The following is a 19,011-nucleotide window of genomic DNA, read 5'->3' as shown; positions in this document are numbered from 1 at the left end:
TGCTATGCTAACATCACCCATGTTATACCAGAGAAACTTTCATAACAGCGTTGTGATGCCAAACAGCGTCAATTCAGACTGACACACATTCACTTAAGGGGAACTGGGGATATGTATCAGCTGCTTGTGTGACAGTCAGACAGTGAATACTTTAGAGCCGTGTGAGCTAACCCGGAGCTAACGGGAGAATAAACTCCCGTGGAAGAGCAGCCAGCACTGCAGCGGTCGCTAAATGCCGCTGAAACACATTAATAAACAATGAACCACGGCACTCTGGAGAAAAGTATAAGGTTGGAGAAGTCGTTATTTAATTTAATCTGGCTTCGTATGATTAAAAGCAACACGATCATCGACCCGACGCAGTCCCCCCCCCCGTTGTTCTTGTGAGCTCCGTTGGGGAGAAAATCAGCGATGTAAACAGTGACGTCATGACGCAGCAGCGGCAGCTGGGCGGTGTGAACAGAGCGGGAGCTGAAAAGGGAAACCGGAGCTGAACCAGAAAAGCTCTAGCTAGGAGCTAGAAAGGGAAAAGCGCTGGTGTGAAAGCCGCATAAATAACCACCACGACCCCTAGTAGACCCCCCACACAACAACACAGACTATAACACCCCTTGTTGTTAAATACCAACTATGTGCAATATGTGCAATATATATATACCGTTAAAAACTGTTTATTACATGGATTAGTTGAATACACCTGCCTGGAAGACATCCGCTCCTGAATGACCACCAACTACCTCCAGCTCAACAGCAGCAAGACGGAGGCAATCCTGATAGGCACCACCGACCAGCTTGCCAAGGCCGCCAACATCAGCCCCTCCCTTGATGGTCAGCTCATTTCTCTCTCCTCTGTTGTCACCATCCTGAAAGTAAGGTTTGACCCCACTCTGTCTTTCCAGGCCCACATCAAACACATCACCAAGACCTCCTTCTTTCACCTGAAAAATATTTCCCGACTGAAGCCCTCACTCTCAACTGATGACACCAAAAAACTGGTTCATGCACTCGTCTTCTCAAGACTAGACTATTGCAATGCACTCCTCTCCGGTCTCCCAGCCAAATCCATCAACCGCCTGCAACTTGTCCAGAACAGCACAGCCAGAGGTCTCACCGGTGCAAAAAGGTCCGCACACATAACCCCCATACTTGCCCAACTACACTGGCTCCAAGTCCACTACAGGATCCAGTTTAAGGTTCTGCTCCTCACTTACAAAGCCCTGAATGGACAAAGCCCAAAATACCTCTGTGACCTCATCCGTACCCAGACATCTACCCGCTCCCTCCGCTCCAGCCACGCTCCTCTTCTTTACATCCCCCGCACACGTCTCCGAACAATGGGAGCCTTCTGCTCATTCGCCCCGCGCCTCTGGAACTCCCTCCCAGATCAGCTGAGATCTGCCCCTTCCACCGAGGTCTTCAAAACCGGCCTTAAGACCCTCTTCTTTCGGCAGGCCTTCCAATAAACTTTTGAGCATGGTACACCTGGAGTACTGCCATTTTTATCGCTATCTCCGACTCTTATTTTTATTTATTTATTTATATTTTATATTTTATATTTTATATTTTATATTTTATATTTTATTTTTATTTATTTTTTATTATTATTATTTGTTTAATCTCTCAAATGTTATCAGTGTCCTTTGTTGTGAAGCGCTTCGAGATTTGTCTTGGCAGATGAAGCGCTATATAAATGAAATGTATTATTATTATTATGCTCTTAATGTCTTTCATTTTTGTAAAGCACTTTGAATTGTCTTGTGTTGGAAAGTGGCTGTGTTTCAGGCGGGGTCTTCCAGCGAGGCGATCCTGAGCTCGATGTCTCAGGAGCTGGTTCCTGCCGGCCGATTGGCCCTGAAGCTGGAGGGGGAGGAGCCTCTGGACGGGTGAGAGTTACACTCCCGCTGTGTGTGTGAGTTGAGTGTGTGTGAGTGTGTTTAAGTGTGTGAGTGTGTGTGAGTGAGTGTCTCTCCCCCCTCTGAAGGCCTGAACACCATTGAGTGTGATCGTCTTTAAACCAGAAGGTTGCTGGTTCGATCCCAGCCCCTCAGGCAACATGTCGATGTGGCCTTGGGCAAGATACTTGTTGGGGAAATATTTTCCTGGGCCCATAACTTTGACCCAGTTTATCAGTTTGTACTGCCCTCACTGAGCACGTGTGTGTGTGTGTGTGTGTGTGTGTGTGTGTGTGTGTGTGTGTGTGTGTGTGTGTGTGTGTGTGTGTGTGTGTGTGTGTGTGTGTGTGTGTGTGTGTGTGTGTGTGTGTGTGTGTGTGTGTGTGTGTGTGTGTGTTTCCCTAGAGCAAGTTGTGCTGCTCTGCATGAATGAGGTGTGAATGGGTGAATGACTCGTAGTCTGTAAAGAGCTTTAAGGGTTTGCAGATAACTGATAAAGAGATTTATAAGACCAGTCAATTTCTCTCTCTCTCTCAGGTGCCGCTGCTCCCCCGGGGCGAGGGAGGAATACCCCGACGTCCTGCCCGCCAGACTGAGGCCACATTTACACGAGAACGAAATGGCTTGTATCTGCATAGTTTCTCTTACGTATAGCCCTATTATTTACACGAGGCCGATAGAAACGGACCCCACAAACGATAACGGGTCCCAAGGTGGATAGATTTGCAAACGAAACTCTCTGGGGGGTCAAACGAGTCCGTGTAATCGCCTCTATACGAATATTTCCTGAAAAAATAACGATAGCCCCACCTCTCCCCGCCTCTGCTGCTCACTGCTGTAGCATGGCCAGTAGCTACTGTCAGTAGCTACTGCTAGTGCTACTGCTACTGACCATGCTACAGATGTTAGTGCAAAATCTACAGCTCCTCTACCACAACCATCAGCAACAAGTGGACATGGAGAATTACATGAACTACTACATGTTGCTAAATCCACCGCGGGGCATAAACAGAAGGGTAGCTTTTGGTGTATTTTGTGGCGGAAGTTACAGCGCCACTTACAGTCCCGGCATATGTACTACAGCGTTTCCAGCGGTCTCGTTTGAACAGACACGTTAAATTAAACGAATGCATGTGAACGGAAGACTTTTTTGAAAACGCATACTGTGCATAAACGCAAACGTTCCCGTGTAAAAGCAGCCTGAACCCCGGCGGGCTGGGAAACAACCGCACGCTGTTCCTCGTCATGAAGAGATACGGCCATTTACAATGTAAAGTCACCTGCTTTATTCATAAAGGAATTCTCCTCCACTGAAATGTATTGAATTCATGTCATGAAATCAGGACTAAATCCACCAGACTCAGACAGTTTCACCCCACAGGCCATGACACTGTTAAACACCTGAACTCTGTGAAGAACATCCATAAACATTCATCTGTTTGCAACTTATATATATTAATATTCCAATTACTATAGACTATTCTGCACTATTTCTATTATATTATATTTTATTTGTATTTACTTGCACTATTGTATCTGCTTTATTGTGTTGCTCTGTTGGAGGAGCCTGTGACCTCAGATTTTCATTGTCAGATCTACACTGTAGCTCTGTACACATGACAATAGGGGCGTTCACACCAAGTACTTTTCCCACAATAGTTCATGAGAACTTTAGTTCATGAGAGCTCTTTTAGTTCTGATGAACTAAAGCAGATCGCGTTCACACCAAAATGAGTTCCTGGGGGTGGATTAGGCAAATGAGCCGCTGACGTCACTTATTCTTCTTCTGCTTTGGGTTTACTGGCAGGCCGCAAACAACTTCACGGCGAGTACAGTAGGTGGCGGTATGCACCTTAAAGTTGCAATTCGCCAAAAAACCGAGAGAAGAAGAAGAAAAAAAACTTCCGCTTCCGCTGTATGCTTCTGTTTACCTTCCGACCTCAGACACGGTATGGAGTTGACGTTTTGGTGGTCGTGTTATACAGCTTCGTAACTGAGTTATTTAAGCCAATAACTCAGCCACAAATACAAATACAGATCGACCATTCAAATGCAATAGAAATGCTGAGTCGGAGGCGAAGGCGGTTAAGAAGCCTTAACAAAAGGATTGGACGACGAAAAGCACACGCTATGGACATGTTTCGCCGTAGGACAGCTGAGGACCGTTATCACGCCCAAAGAACAGCAATGGTACGTTCATTAAATCATATTAATACTATCTAATGTAGGATTTATGGAGTTATGTAGGGCTAATTTGTGTCTTTGTATGTGTTCCAGATATGCGAATACTACGGAACGCGTCGTGTCCCGCGCTCTCTCTGGGTGAACAATAGAACATCGGCCTGGTGGGAGAAGGTGGTGCCAACGTACACCAATGTGCAGTGGATCAAAGATTTCCGAATGTCCAAGGCCTCTTTTCAACTCCTCTGTATTCGCCTGGAAGCAACGTTGGGAAGACGCAACCTAAAAAAATCGCCGCGGGGCAAGACACGCGCACAGCCCTTGAGGCATCTGAACAGCATGGAAATTGTAAATTGACAATAAAGCTGATCTTTTGTACAGTGCATTTGGTTCTCTCTTTTATTTACCACAGTCAACAGACACAATTACAATAGTGCAGACACACCTTAGTGCAAAGATTAAATGTCAGTATCAAAACAGTACTCATACTGTATATTTGTATATTAATATGAGTATATTATTATGTTAAATGTGTGTTAAAGACAATGGGATGAGGTTGAAAGCTCTTTAAAAAGCTTTTGTATACCATCTTTACTGTGATAAATACATACATGTTAAGCATACACACCTGAAGAACTACGTTACACACACACACACAGGTTAGTCTGTGTACCGCTGCACTGCTGCTGGTTTAAACAAAGACAGTCAAGATGCTAGTGCTGTGCATGTAGGTTCTCTTTTATTTATCAGCAGCAGATCAATAAGTGTCAGTAGTATCAAAACAATATAATAACAGTGGCAATATATATATATATATATATATATATATATATATATATATATATATATATATATATATATAATAACAATAGGTAGGCTCAGCAGCAGACACACCTTGCAAAGTTAGGTGTCAGTATTAATAACAGTGGCATATATATATAATCACAATAATACAAAATTAACTGTCCCAGGTGTAGGCAATTTGGGGTGAAGTGTCTTGCCCAGGGACACAACGACATCCTGACTGCAGTGGGGTTTGAACCTGTGCTCCCCTGATCCGAACACCAACGCACCAGACCACTGCACCACACGCCTCCCAACAAGTCATTGTACAGTTTATCAACGACGACAAGTTTTTCTTAATTTTTGTATTGAAGGCCTGTTGGATTTAATCAGCTCGCTTAGCACTGCCAGAAGCCCAGCCTGAAAGGTATTTTGTTGCTCCACCTGGCGCGCCATGAGCAGCTGGTCGTCCGATTCCTGGGCCTTGTGTGAATGCAGCAGCCGTTCGTCGTGCATCTCCATGGCACGCAGGTCCTCATTCTCCTTGCTGACCATGGCACGGCGGTCCATCGCCATGATGGTGTCAAGGAAGCTGTCATTGCGTGCCCACTTCCATAAGGTGAAATATGCAAGATACAAGATCAGTTTAAGGTGAGACACGGCAGGCAAAAACATCGTTTTTCCTGCACTGGTCAATTTTGAGATTGTGTGCTATTTTGATTCCATAACATGTTTTCTTTCAGGCTTTTGGAAGGAAAACGTACAAAATACACATTTAAGTGTTTATTTTACTATAGTTTGTCTATTTGCGTCTGTAGATTTCTCCTACATTCACCAAAAGTTAGCATTCTAACGTAACATAAAGTACCGCGACCGCTGTTTGCACCATGTCATCAGAGATATCGTTGGAAAGCTCCGTCTGTCCTGCACAATCTCATTGGATCCAAATATGGTCATTTCCTTTGTATCAGCAACCAATCGTGAAAGTGCAAAGGGGTCTTAAACCAAGAAACGAAATCTCATTGGCTGGTGTCAATTTCTGACAACGTGATTCGTTCAGATGCGTCACGTGGTGTGCTAAAGCACTTCCTGGTTAGCTTTCCGCTAGAAATTTAAATCTGAAAATGGCAAAATAACGGAGAAAAAAACGTTCACAGAGAAGACGACAACAATTGTCACTTGCACGAAGCAAGGTTATACAAAAAACAAATGACCCCGAACATGAAATACCTTCACGGAGTGCGTCGATGCGCAAGCTATCATCCAGATAACAGGAAGGTTTAGCTAGCGTCACACTGCAATCTTTAAAGGTCGTTTTCTCAAAATGAGTTTTTTCTCCTACTCTGAGTTAGAAATGTCCACTTCAGTAGCAGTTACATACACCAAACCTTCCAGTTGTATTCCTATCAATATTATGAAGGCTTTTACAGAAGGGTTTGGTCATATATAATTCATAGCCTGAATTATATAACATTGTATACCTAAAAACATGGTGAAAATTGATATTTTAGGGCTGTTGACAGTATTTTCTGATTTATGGAGTGATACAAAGAGATATCCAAAATCCCTTCTGTAAAAGCCTTAGATACTAATATGACTACAAAATGAAACAATAATTTTGATCCTGGCTTTATCCAAAGTTCAGATTTCGGTTCCTGAAATGTGTTAAAATATGCGCATATTTCATGAGATAATGGTTCATTTGCATATTTAAACATGCTATTTCAGAAAACTTGTAATACAAAAAACAATTGCCTTATTGTAAGTAATTAACTGGAGAAATTTTTAGCTGATATCTTTAAGTTAAAAAAATTACCCTATTCACCTGGGGTGTCTCGCCTTAATCGCAACAACGAGACAACATTGACTAACATTGGACATGGTGCAGGCAGGGACAGTGTACAAAATGCAGGTGTAAAGTAGAAGATAAGATAGGATCAAATAATATCAAATAAAAAATGTATGTCAAAGTGCCCTTATTTATTGTTTTGTGCTTAATGTATGCTTGAACTTTGTTTTATAGGGATTAGTGGACATCAGTTAGATGTGTAACCTTCTTTCAAGGCCAGAGTAGTTACAGTGTAAGTGGATTGACATCTAACATAACATGGCTGAGTACAATTATAACAATCAATAAAAAAAAGGAAAAATAAATAGAATTTCAATTACATTTCTACTTAAATGTGCAAAAATATTAGAACATCAGTCTTTGTGGCATGCAGGTAATCAACTGTTTAAGCTTTTACCATTAACATGTAGAATGAATGTTGCAAATGACTTGAAATTATAGCAACTACAATGTATTGTTAGAGGTAGCATTATGTCCAGCTAGCATGCTAATTGCTAACGTTATATTATCGTTTTATCCCGGAAGGGAAAACTAGTTTCTAATCCAGAGAGAAACACCTCGCCTGAAACACACGATTAGTGCCATGAGTTAGTGAAGCAAATTACAGAACATTGCACACTTATTCACAAGTCAAAACGTGTTCATAGCGGGGACGGCTGAGAATAGCTAGCTAGCTAGATGTTGTTAGCCAGCTTGGACCTATGATAGCAAGTTCTAGCATGGCTAGCTCGATCTACTGAGCAAATAAAAGTACATCTAAGACCAGTATTGTGCAGATTAAAACAGTGCAGTGCATGTATTTTATTTTACCTTCGTAGTCGTCCCGACATGACTTTGCCAGGTCTGCTAACTTTGCTGAGCCACGGAAACTGCATTCAGTAGAAGCTTCTGAATGCGGCGCTTCGCGTCCTCCGAGTAAATCGCCAGAAGCGCCGACACATCCTCATCACTCCACCGCTCCGATGATTTATTTTGTGTTGCTATAATAACTGCTTTCACAAAAGTAATCTCTTCGGGTGCGCTGGCCCGAAGCGAGCAAATACAATGGCCGCTTACAAAAAAAAATTCAGAGTCAAACGGGCGTGGTTTGCATTCCGCACAGCCAATCAGACGTACGAACTATTTTCTCCCACGACAGTCCCTGCTCTCTAGCAGGGACTGAAAAGCGGGTCAGACGAACTAATTTGAACTACTTTAGTTCCTGGGGCTTTTTGGTGTGAACGCAAATATATCGTAGTTCTGATGAACTATTGTGGGAAAAGTACTCCAAAGTACTCCGGTGTGAACGCACCTAATAAAGCCTTGAAACTTGAACCTTGAATTGATATCTACAGCTCCGGAAGAAACTTAATTCACTACGGCTGGGAATCACCAGGCTCCCAACGATACGATACTATCGCGATACTTAAGCCACGATACGATAGTATTGTGATTCTACGATATGCTAAGTATTGCGATACGATATATTGCGATATATATATATATATTTGTGGAGGAAACTTCTGTGTAGCAATGCATGGAGTCACCGACTCAGGAAGGAGACACGGTGAGAGTTGGAGCTTTGATGTCAAACACTGATGGGTTTATTCAGAGTATTCGGCCGGAGGATTCACATCACAAATCAAAGAGTCAGAGGTTCTGACCACACGGGAGAGTTGCCACGTCAATTCTGAAGAACCTCTCTCTATGCTAGACCTTTTAACAGGTTCACAGAGAGAAATCAACATCTCTGAAGGAGTAGACTAAACAGCTGGGAACACTGAGCCACCTGCGTCCGACACTCATGGCCTCTAGGATTTCACATCCTAGAGTCCACAAACACCGATAAAGAAGTGCCTCAGTGTTCTCACAACAAGTACCCTTCGTGCCAGACAAGTTGACCGGTCACAACCTGGTGACAACAACACATATGGCATATATATATATATATATATATATATAATATATGCCTAAAAATAGTATAATAGGAGACCTTTAAGTGCTATTCCCCCCCTGTGCTGCAGTTACCCCGAGACTCTGCGTCAGTTCCTGTCTGGGAACCAGCCGAGCCGCAGGCAGCGAGTCCTGATGCTGCTGCAGCTGCTGGAGGGCGTGCAGCACCTCTGCAGTGAGGGGGTCGCTCACCGGGACCTGAAGACTGACAACATCCTGCTGGAGCTGGACTCAGGTCAGAGAAACACTGCCTCTCCTCCACTGAAAAATATCACTCAACACCGGTTTAGGAATCAATAACGTTACATTACATGTTACTTGTTAGACGCTTTTATCCAAAGCGACTTACATACTCAATGCTGTGGACAATCCCCACAGGAGCACTTTGGGTGAAGTTGCCCAGGGACACAACGACACGCAGTGGGGTTTGAACCTGTTTGAACCCTGATCCGAACACATACGCACAACCCACTGCGCCACACACCTCCTATATTCTTGCAAGAAGGAGCAGAGTTAAATCACATACAGGAATATGGTTCAACTCACACACATGAGTTATGTTGCTCAAAGGAACACAAAATCAAGCTTATATAGTCTAAGTGTCATAGTCGTAAATCGACTTTTCAATTTGAACCCGAGACCCCGGAGAGAACAATTACACAACATTTTAGTCCCTCAGTTGAATTATTCCTGGATGTCCTCAGACCTCAGTCGCTCAGAGAACATTAGAGGTTTCAAAGTGTGATTTGTTCCTGCAGCTGGATGTCCTCAGACCTCAGTCGCTCAGAGAACATTAGAGGTTTCAAAGTGTCATTTGTTCCTGCAGCTGGATGTCCTCGGCTGGTGATCTCGGACTTCGGCTGCTGTCTGTCTCAGAGCGACTGTAGTCTGCAGCTTCCCTTCAACAGCATGTGGGTGAGCCGGGGGGGCAACGCCTGCCTCATGGCCCCCGAGGTGAGCTTCAGTAACTCTTTAAAGGTCTCCTATTATAATATTTGTAGGCATATATCATAGGTCTCAGATATATACAAATATATAAAAAACATGTCTCTGAAGTGTTTTGCTCAAAATACCAAACAGATCATTCTAGCCTCATCCCCCTCTCTTTCAGCTGTTACTAAAGCAGTGGTTCTCAAACTTTTTCCGTCAGGCCCCCCCTTTGGAGAAAAAAAAAAAGTCGGGCCCCCCCAACACAAATAGTCACGTAATGGGCCGAGTTAACATTTATTAAAATACATCAATATGAACGTGAGCATTCAATTAAAAAATCACGCACATACACAGTGTACCCGCGACTGTTACAATGAAGGCTCGATAATCAGCTCACGGCATATAGGGGTAAGCACGGGTAAAGTGCTTGTAGATAACCCAATTTTGTGTTGTCTGAGACTGAAGGGGATGTTGCATTGTTTTTGTTGCATTCGTTGCAGTTTTATATATATCTTAGAATGTAATTTAGGTTAACTTCCTGCTTCATTTGTATGCTTTTATTTAGAAGGCGAGATTACGTGACGGCGGAGAAAGAGAAGAACGGACTGTATGTTTAAATGTTAGCACCCCCCGAAGAGGCTCAAGCTCTTACGTTGGTTCTGGAGTTACAAATAAATTCGAATTCATCAGTAAAGTAAAGCCTACGACCGTTATTCGGAGGGAAATGCTACAGTCCTCCTCACCTCCTCTAAGGGGGTCCTCACATCCCCGGGAAGATTCTTTTTTAAATATTGAAGTTAAAAGCATCAATCTGGTGCACTTAGAGAGCAACATGGAGAGATCTATGGAGACATCTCTCAACACCCATTTGAAACAGAACTGTAAGCAGATTTACTTTTTCTTTATGGATATTTTACAAATCGCTCCCCTTTCAAACTCTATTCTTGTTTTACTGTCATAGTATTTTATACCTGTTTTTCATTTATTCTCTTATTTTTTTATAACTATAATGATCATATTAAAACTGCGGTCACAGGAGTGTGCGCAGTGATGAGCGGGCCCTCGCGTCCGTGCGCCTGTCGGGGAGGGCGGCTGGTCGTCCCGGCATCAAGCAGACGTGCGCGAGTCCTCCGAAATGAGCCGTTTGTCGTTTCTATCATTTTCGCGTCCCAGACTCCCAGGTCCTCCGGCAGCGACCCGGGAAACGGATGTCGGCGCGACGTGTCGAAGGAAAACAAATTTCTCTAAAGGCTCGTCGTGGATCGATTATGGAGGAGGCTGTCTGGAGGAGCCGTAACCGAGGATACACTGATTTAGAGGAGAGAGGAGAGAGGAGTCTCTCTGGAGGAGCTATAACCGAGGGTACACTGATGTATTCTCCGGAGTCGATTTCAGCCAACAGTGATGTTTAAAAGAGGTGTGACGCATGGCTGGACTTATGTCAACGAAGCACAGCTCTGCAAACTGTTCCCGTTGTGATTATAAGTTATTTAAGATGATCAAATGTGCATCAGACTTTCTGCCCTTTACCGTTTGTTTACTCACTAATCACATCTCCCCTGGATGTTAGGCTATTTATTTGTTTAATAAAACTGCTTTCATTGTGACGCGATGTTTACAGTGAGAACAGCTGCTGAGGTCAGTGCAGAAAGCAGAACAGTGTGTATAATATATATCACTCAATAATATATGTAACAGGCCTACATTTCACACTTTATTTGTAGGCTTTAGGAGATATCTACAAATAAACAGTAGGGTTAGGGTTATGGAGTGTATAGGTGTCTGTTGTAATGAATATGCTGCCAGCAAAGGGCGTTGTTGGACAAACAGTAGGTGAGTGTGTGTGTGTGTTTGTGTGTCTGTTTGTGTGTGTGTGTGTGAGAGTTGATGTGCCGGGCAGACAGGCGGGTCTCAGTACCTTAAGGTAGTATCTGACATATAAATGGTCAAAAATGGTACATTCTCCGTTAGCTTACGAGCTCCATGTTCAAACGATCGACTATTCCTTCGCAATGTAGCATCACATTGGAAATGCGCTTCAGTTGCCGTAGATTGGAATTTTTCCGATCATTTCCCTATGACGAATTAGCAAAAATGTGCTTAAAATGCATGAAAACCGCACATTTTTCAAAATGGCCGACTTCCTGGGGGGCGGGGCTAATGGAAGGCAATTTGAAATATGTCCGCAATTCCATGAGGAATGTCTGTGCCAAAATTCGTGAAGTTCTGAGAAACTATATGTGACTACCACACAATAGGGGGCGCTAGTGAGCAGTTTTTTTGAAAAATTCGTTGTTTTTTTTACATTCTCAAAAAGGTCGTGGGCTCTGACGTGTGTCCCAAGTTTTGCGTCCGAAGCTCGTTTTTATCGCAATTTAAAAAAAATGTATAGGCCACGCCCACATTCTGAATTTGTTGCGACACTTTAAATCTGAGTTCGTAGTCACCCCCAGAGTATGTGTAAAAAAAAAGAAAAAAGAAAAAAATCGTCCATCCGTTCTTGAGTTACAAATTGGTGGTGTTTTTGGCGCCCCCTATTGTTCAAAATGAAAATGCTTTGGTGTGCCTATTCCCCAAGATAGACTGAACCTATATACCAAAATCTGTGATATATAGATATATTGTTGATGAGTTATGAGCATTTCTTTCTAAGCCCCGCCTTTTTGCGAGTACGTTTTGATTGACGGCGGCAATATTTATCGTCCTAACATGCTTATTTTCTACGTTAATGTGTCTGACCCTCCACCGATGCTGAATACGAAGTTTGGTGTTGAAAAACTGAAAATTGAAATTTAAGTGAATATTTTACTGTTTTGAACATTATGGTAATTTAAATTAAAAAAAATGTAGGCGGAGCTTAGGGTTCCAAGAGGATTATTTGTAGAGCAGGTCCACCCGGATATGTGTGCAACATTTCAGGTCATTTGGAGTTACGGTGCGACTTTGTAAATTTATTCCGAAATGGGTTTTTCATAGGTGGCGCTAGAAAGCACGTTGGACAATTTGAGCTCATTGACTCCAGAATATTGTAGTTTTCACCAGTCCTGGTGTCCGTGCAAAATTATACAACTTTGTAAGCGTCCTAAAGGCCTCAAAAACAGGAAACGCCAGCAGAAAAATAATAATACGTAGGAAAACAATAGGTTCCTCGCACTTCGTGCTAGGACGCCGTTGGGTCCTAGCACTCCGTGCTCGGGCACCCCCTAGCGCCCCCCTGACGCCGCCTATTGACCTTCCATCCTCAAAATGTACATTACACACCTGTGTCCTACAGCGCCCTCGTAGGTTTCTAAGGTTTCTAATGGCGCATTTCCACCGCAGGCCTCGCTCGACTTAGTACGGTTTTGTTAGGCCTTGTTAGGCCAGGCTCACTTTATGCTGCGCTTCCATTACAGTTTAGGACCTGGGGTAGTAACTATAGTAACGCAGTGTAGCCGGAGCCGTGACGTCATCTTCAATGAGAACCCCAGAAAAACAACATCAGCCGTTAGCTGTTAGCACTCAGAGCTCACAGCTCCTCATATCTGTTCAGAAAAGACCAAAGTTAAACAAGTACAAACCACAGACTGCCTGTGTCATGGTGAATACAGTCGCTGGTTTATTTATGTCTGTAGGCCGTTGTTGTGAGTGTGGACGGTCGGAGCATATACTGCGTTAGCTTAGCCAATCTCCATTTAGAAAACACGCATTTTAAAAGGTTTTTCACTGCCGTCTGTCTGCAGACTTGTCAAAGCATTAATTCATGGTTTTTACTAACCGGTATCAGTATGTTGTTACTTCGGCATCATTTTGAAACGTGTTATTACAATTAAATCACGGTCAAATATGTCCACCTTGTTGTACTTGTAGCCCCCTTGCCAGCTATTCTCTCTCTTGAGCAAACTCAGCCCGACTCAGCCTGGTTGTTGGCCCGGAAAGAACCACGATTTTGTCGGGCCAGAAAAGAGGTGAAAAAGTAGCCCCGGGCCGGAACTAAGCCTAGTGGAAACGCAACCAAAACGGGCCCGGCACGACACGGCACGCTTAAACCTCCGCCGGTCATGCCGACGTCATAACAATTCTCTTTTAAAAAAAAAAAATGTCATGCCCCCCACTTTGAGAAACACTGTACTAAAGAGATGATTCTGGGTCAGTAGCTTTAAAAAAAGGGAGCTTGTGCCATCTCAGAATTCTACCGAGAGATTCTCAGCCGTGATGAAACGCCATATCATGTTCAAAACCACATCAAGGATTATTTCTGAAATGTATGGAGCTCAAATGCTTTTTCTCTTGCGTGTTTACCACATGTTGCCGTGGGTCTAAAGCCCGCCCACATTTCAGATGTTACGTCATGACGCAGCAAATCTGGATCAGCTCCGTTGTTCCCCCGTTTTTAGAGATGTGGGTACGGAGGGAAAGAGAGAGGGTTCTTATCTCCTGACCACACGGGGACACACCGGGGGACACACCGGGGACACATATTTATGTAGAAAAGGACATACAAAAGTGCATTTAGCATGATAGGAGACCCTTTTAAATAAATATCTATATCTATATATAACCCACAATATAAATATACAGAAATATAATAAAGACTCTATAATCAGAGGTTACACAGTGAACCCTGACCCTGTTGTCTATAACCGCTCTCTGCCCCCCCCCCCCCCCCCCCCCCCCAGGTGTCCAGTGCCTCCCCGGGCCGGGCCTCGGTGATCGACTACAGGAAGGCGGACGGCTGGGCGGTCGGCGCCGTCGCCTACGAGATCTTCAGGGAGCAAAACCCTTTCTACGGAGCGGGGGGGGCTGCAGAGCCGGAGCTACGAGGAGACGAAGCTGCCACCTCCCCCCCCCACTGCACCTGCTGATGTGCAGCTAGTGATTCAGCTGCTGCTCAGGAGGAGCCCCAGCAAGGTGATATACACAGATATATATTAAAGGTCTCCTATCATACTACTTCTAGGCAGAATTATGGGTCTTGGATATATAGAAATATATAAAAAACATGTCTATGAAGTGTTTTGCTCAAATTACCAAACAGATCATTCTAGCCTCAAACCCTCTATTCCAGCTGTTACTAAAGTGCTGATTCTGGGTCTGTAGCTTTAAAAAAATAATAATACAAAAAAAATAGATCTCATCAGGAGAATTCTAAAACTCTCACTGGTCCCCGGCTTGAGCTTCAATCTCAGGATCCATGTATTTGTGATCCTCTCCAGAATGGAAGTAGTCATCACATCCAGAGCATCAACTAGTTCCTGAACAGTGTCCTTCACATGCTGATATCCAAGAGAGGGAGTTACACAGTCACAAGATGGAGGAATAGAAAGCAGTATTCAATGTTTACTTCAGATTAGCTCCACGTCAGAAATGAGCATGCTTGTCATATGGCTATCTCCATAGAGGCTGAATCATCATGTTAATCACATAGCAAAATTGGGACTTTTACACAAAATTGGGACTTTTTCACAAAATTGGGACTTTTTCTCAAAATTCGGACTTATTCTCAAAATTCGGACTTTTTCTCAAAATGTTTGTTTTTTTCATGAAAATCTCAAAATTATTTTTGTCAAAATGTATTTTTTACTCATGAAAATCACAAAATTCTGACTTTTTCACAAAATTCTGACTTTTTCAAAACATCTGACTTTTTCTCAAAATGTTGGTTTCTTTCAAAAAATCACAAAATTTGGACTTTTCTCTCAAAATCCTGACTTTTCCGAATACTTCAAAATGTTAATAATCGCTGGTCCCCGGCCTTGAGCTTCAATCTCAGTGATCCATGTATCTGTGATCCTCTCCAGAATGGAAGTAGTCATCACATATGGGGTGTTTCTCAATCTCGAGTAAAGCTGCTTCAGAGCCACTATTTCAAGCATACTACGTCATCGAGTGCCGCCGAAGTACAGTTCCAATCTCCAGTATACTTGGAATCTACCGAGCCCGGCGTACTCCGTTTGGAGAAATATCGAGGCTGCACATGAGTAGACTCCGCGGTCTTAAGATCCCCACAATGCTTTGCGCACGGACCAATTTCCCCAAATCTGTGGCGGAAGATGTAAGGAGGCGCGGCCCTCTCATATGACGCACACCTGCACACTTGCTAGCCTTTTCCACTCTTCGTTTTCCGAATGCCAGGAAGTATTCTTGCCTCGCTTCTGAAGCAAGATGCTCGGCAGACATGTGCTACCAAGCAAGCGTACTCGCGATTGAGAAACACCCACAGAGCATCAACTAGTCCTGAACAGTGTCCTTCACATGCTGATATCCAAGAGAGGGAGTTACACAGTCACAAGATGGAGGAATAGAAAGCAGTATTCAATGTTTACTTCAGATTAGCTCCACGTCAGAAATGAGCATGCTTGTCATATGTCTATCTCCATAGAATCATCATGTTAATCACACAGCAAAATGGGACTTTTTCACAAAATTGGGGCTTTTTCTCAAAATTCGGATTTTTTGTCAAAATGTTCGTTTTTTTCATGAAAATCTCAAAATTATTTTTGTCAAAATGTTTTTTTTTCTCATGAAAATCACAAAATTCTGACTTTTTCACAAAATTCTGACTTTTTCTCATAATGTTGGTGTCTTTCAAAAAATCAAAACATTCTGACTTTCTCTCAAAATCTCAAAATTCTGACTTTTCCGAATACTTCAAAATGTTAATAATCACTGGTCCCCAGCTTGAGCTTCAATCTCAGGATCCATGTATTTGTGATCCTCTCCAGAATGGAAGTAGTCATCACATACAGAGCATCAACTAGTTCCTGAACAGTGTCCTTCACATGCTGATATCCAAGAGAGGGAGTTACACAGTCACAAGATGGAGGAATAGAAAGCTAGTATTCAATGTTTACTTCAGATTAGCTCCACATCAGGAATGAGCATGCTTGTCATATGGCTATCTCCATAAATCATCATGTTAATCACATAGCAAAATTGGGGACTTTTTCTCAAAATTGGACTTTTTCTCAAAATGTTGGTTTTTTTTCATGAAAATCTCAAAATTATTTTTGAAATAAATCACAAAATTCTGACTTTTTCACAAAATTCTGACTTTATCTCAAAATGTTTGGTTTCTTTCAAAAAATCACAAAATTTGGACTGTCTCTCAAAATCCTGACTTTTCCGAATACTTCAAAATGTTAATAATCACTGGTCCCCGGCTTGAGCTTCAATCTCAGGATCAATGTATTTGTGATCCTCTCCAGAATGGAAGTAGTCATCACATACAGAGCATCAACTAGTTCCTGAACAGTGTCCTTCACATGCTGATATCCAAGAGAGGGAGTTACACAGTCACAAGATGGAGGAATAGAAAGCAGTATTCAATGTTTACTTCAGATTAGCTCCACGTCAGAAATGATCATGCTTGTCATATGTCTATCTCCATAGAGGCTGAATCATCATGTTAATCACATAGCTATCATATGCCTCAAACAGTCCTGATGCTCTTCTAGGTAATCATACATCCTGTCATGTTCACAGCTACAGTTGGGATACCTTTGTTATCATGTTGCTCTCATGTTGGAAGAGGACATTCAGGATTTTCCCAACAGATATTATAACAGGTTGTTCATTAACCACCTGTTTTTTTACTCTCTTCTGCAGCGGCCCAGCGCTCGTGTCGCCGCTAACATGCTTCACCTGAGCCTGTGGGGGGGGCGGGCTCTATCCGACCTGAGGAAGCTCTCTGATTGGCTGCTGTGTCAGTCGGCCGTGGTGCTGCTGGCAGGGTGCAGCGGCCCGGGAGGGTGCACGGTGGAGGCGGAGCTTCAGAGGAGCTTCCTGTCCAACCTGGATCTGGAGGAGCTTCGCACCGCGGGGGGGGTTCCTGCTGTACGGCCGGGGGGGGGGGCAGCGGCGTCTGATTAGACTCACCTTCAGACCAAACAAGAGGATTCTCCCCTCGCGTTAAGATAAGAGAAGATAAAAAATACTTTATTGATCCCAATTTGGGAAATGTTTGCGTTGCAGCAGCATAAAAAGACAAGGTATTGCACGTTAGAGAAATTAAAAGTATATATAAATAAACCATCAAACTGAGACAAAGACAGGCCACGAGTCCGACTCAAAACACAGACTTTATTAATTAGATCAGCTGCTTACATTGAAAGTACATGAGTGTTAATGATGAGACAATCATCATGTGATTGGTCTGTTAATAAACCCATCTAACCCAGATCAGAGGTTTACATTCACCCCAGAAGCAGCCGTGTTCATTCAAACATCATCGTGCTGTTTAGGGAAGATTAGTTTCCTAAATGCAAATAAGGCTCATCGAATCTGACCCTTCTTAAAAAGTAATGACCATGTTTGCATGAGAGTAAAAAGCCAGCATTAAAATAAAGCTGCACACTGTGCCGCTCAGACTCTGCTGTGTAGGGCCACGTTATATTTTAAATATTCACAGGGAAGCCGGTCATTGAGCTCCAATGCATGCACGCTGTGGTTTGCACTTTATGTTCACGTTTGCACTTCAGACGTTATTATATGTTAGTTTGTAGACATCATATATTATATTCTGCAGAAGTGATTGAACTCGTCACTATGACCTGTTCTTAACGAGCCTCAGTAACCCTTTACTGCTGCCATTCAAACTGAAGTGATGTCACGTGTTCACAAACTACAGATGGTGGGAAGACTTTGGGATAAATGTACATTTTCCTGCAGTTTCAGAATAAAGCCTCCGTGTGGAAATAAATCAGAATGGACTTCCTGTTGTTATTCAACCTCTTTCTGAGTTTCATCTTTGCAAAGACTGACTTTTGTTTTTGAGCTTTTTCTTAAAATCTTACAATTCTGACTTCTTTCTGAAAACTTTATTTTATGAAATCTCAACATTTAGATTTGTTTAAAAAGAAAATGAACATACAGACATATTTTTTCAGATAATCTCAGAAATCTTAGTTTTACACTTTTATGATCAGCCCCTCTCTTTTTTTGGGAGGGGGGGGGGGGGGGGGGATCACTCCTGCAGAGAACACAGAGACACTGAGGCACCAGGTAACAAGAACCCAAACCCAAACCCAAACCAAACCCAGCATAGAGAGGTTCAGTGAATGTGGTTCTGAAGGTGTGGATGTGGATCAGTGTGTCAGAGGAGACTCTGTAGAAGGAGAGAGAGCCAGCAGGATGATCCAGATACACTGCTACTCTACGAGAGGAGGAGGAGGAGGAGGAGGAGAAGAAGAGGGAGATGTCTCTGTTATTGTGAAAGACAGTGTAACCTCCATCACCGCACATCAGACTCCAGGACTGATCATTCCCTCCAAACCAACCGTTCTCACTGCCTCCTCTCCTGCTGATTCCTCTGTAAGTCACTGCTATAGAAGCCCATCCTCTCCACTTGACCTCCCAGTAACAGCGACCAGTCAGAGCTTCTCTGCACATCAGCTGAGGATAGTAGTCAAACCTCTCTGGATGATCAGGATATTTCTGCTCCTCTCTCACACGTCTCACCTTCCT

At 43.1% G+C, this 19,011-nt stretch overlaps 1 pseudogene; it reads left to right on the top strand.

Annotated features, from left to right (window-relative positions):
* The first annotated feature begins 722 nt into the window (after positions 1 to 722).
* Positions 723 to 17,461, top strand: LOC117487493 (annotated as a pseudogene).
* Positions 17,462 to 19,011: the final 1,550 nt, after the last annotated feature.

The sequence above is a fragment of the Trematomus bernacchii genome, unplaced genomic scaffold (genome assembly GCF_902827165.1).
Source record: "Trematomus bernacchii unplaced genomic scaffold, fTreBer1.1, whole genome shotgun sequence".
Taxonomy (NCBI): domain Eukaryota; kingdom Metazoa; phylum Chordata; class Actinopteri; order Perciformes; family Nototheniidae; genus Trematomus; species Trematomus bernacchii.
This window is presented reverse-complemented; position numbering and strand designations above follow the sequence as displayed.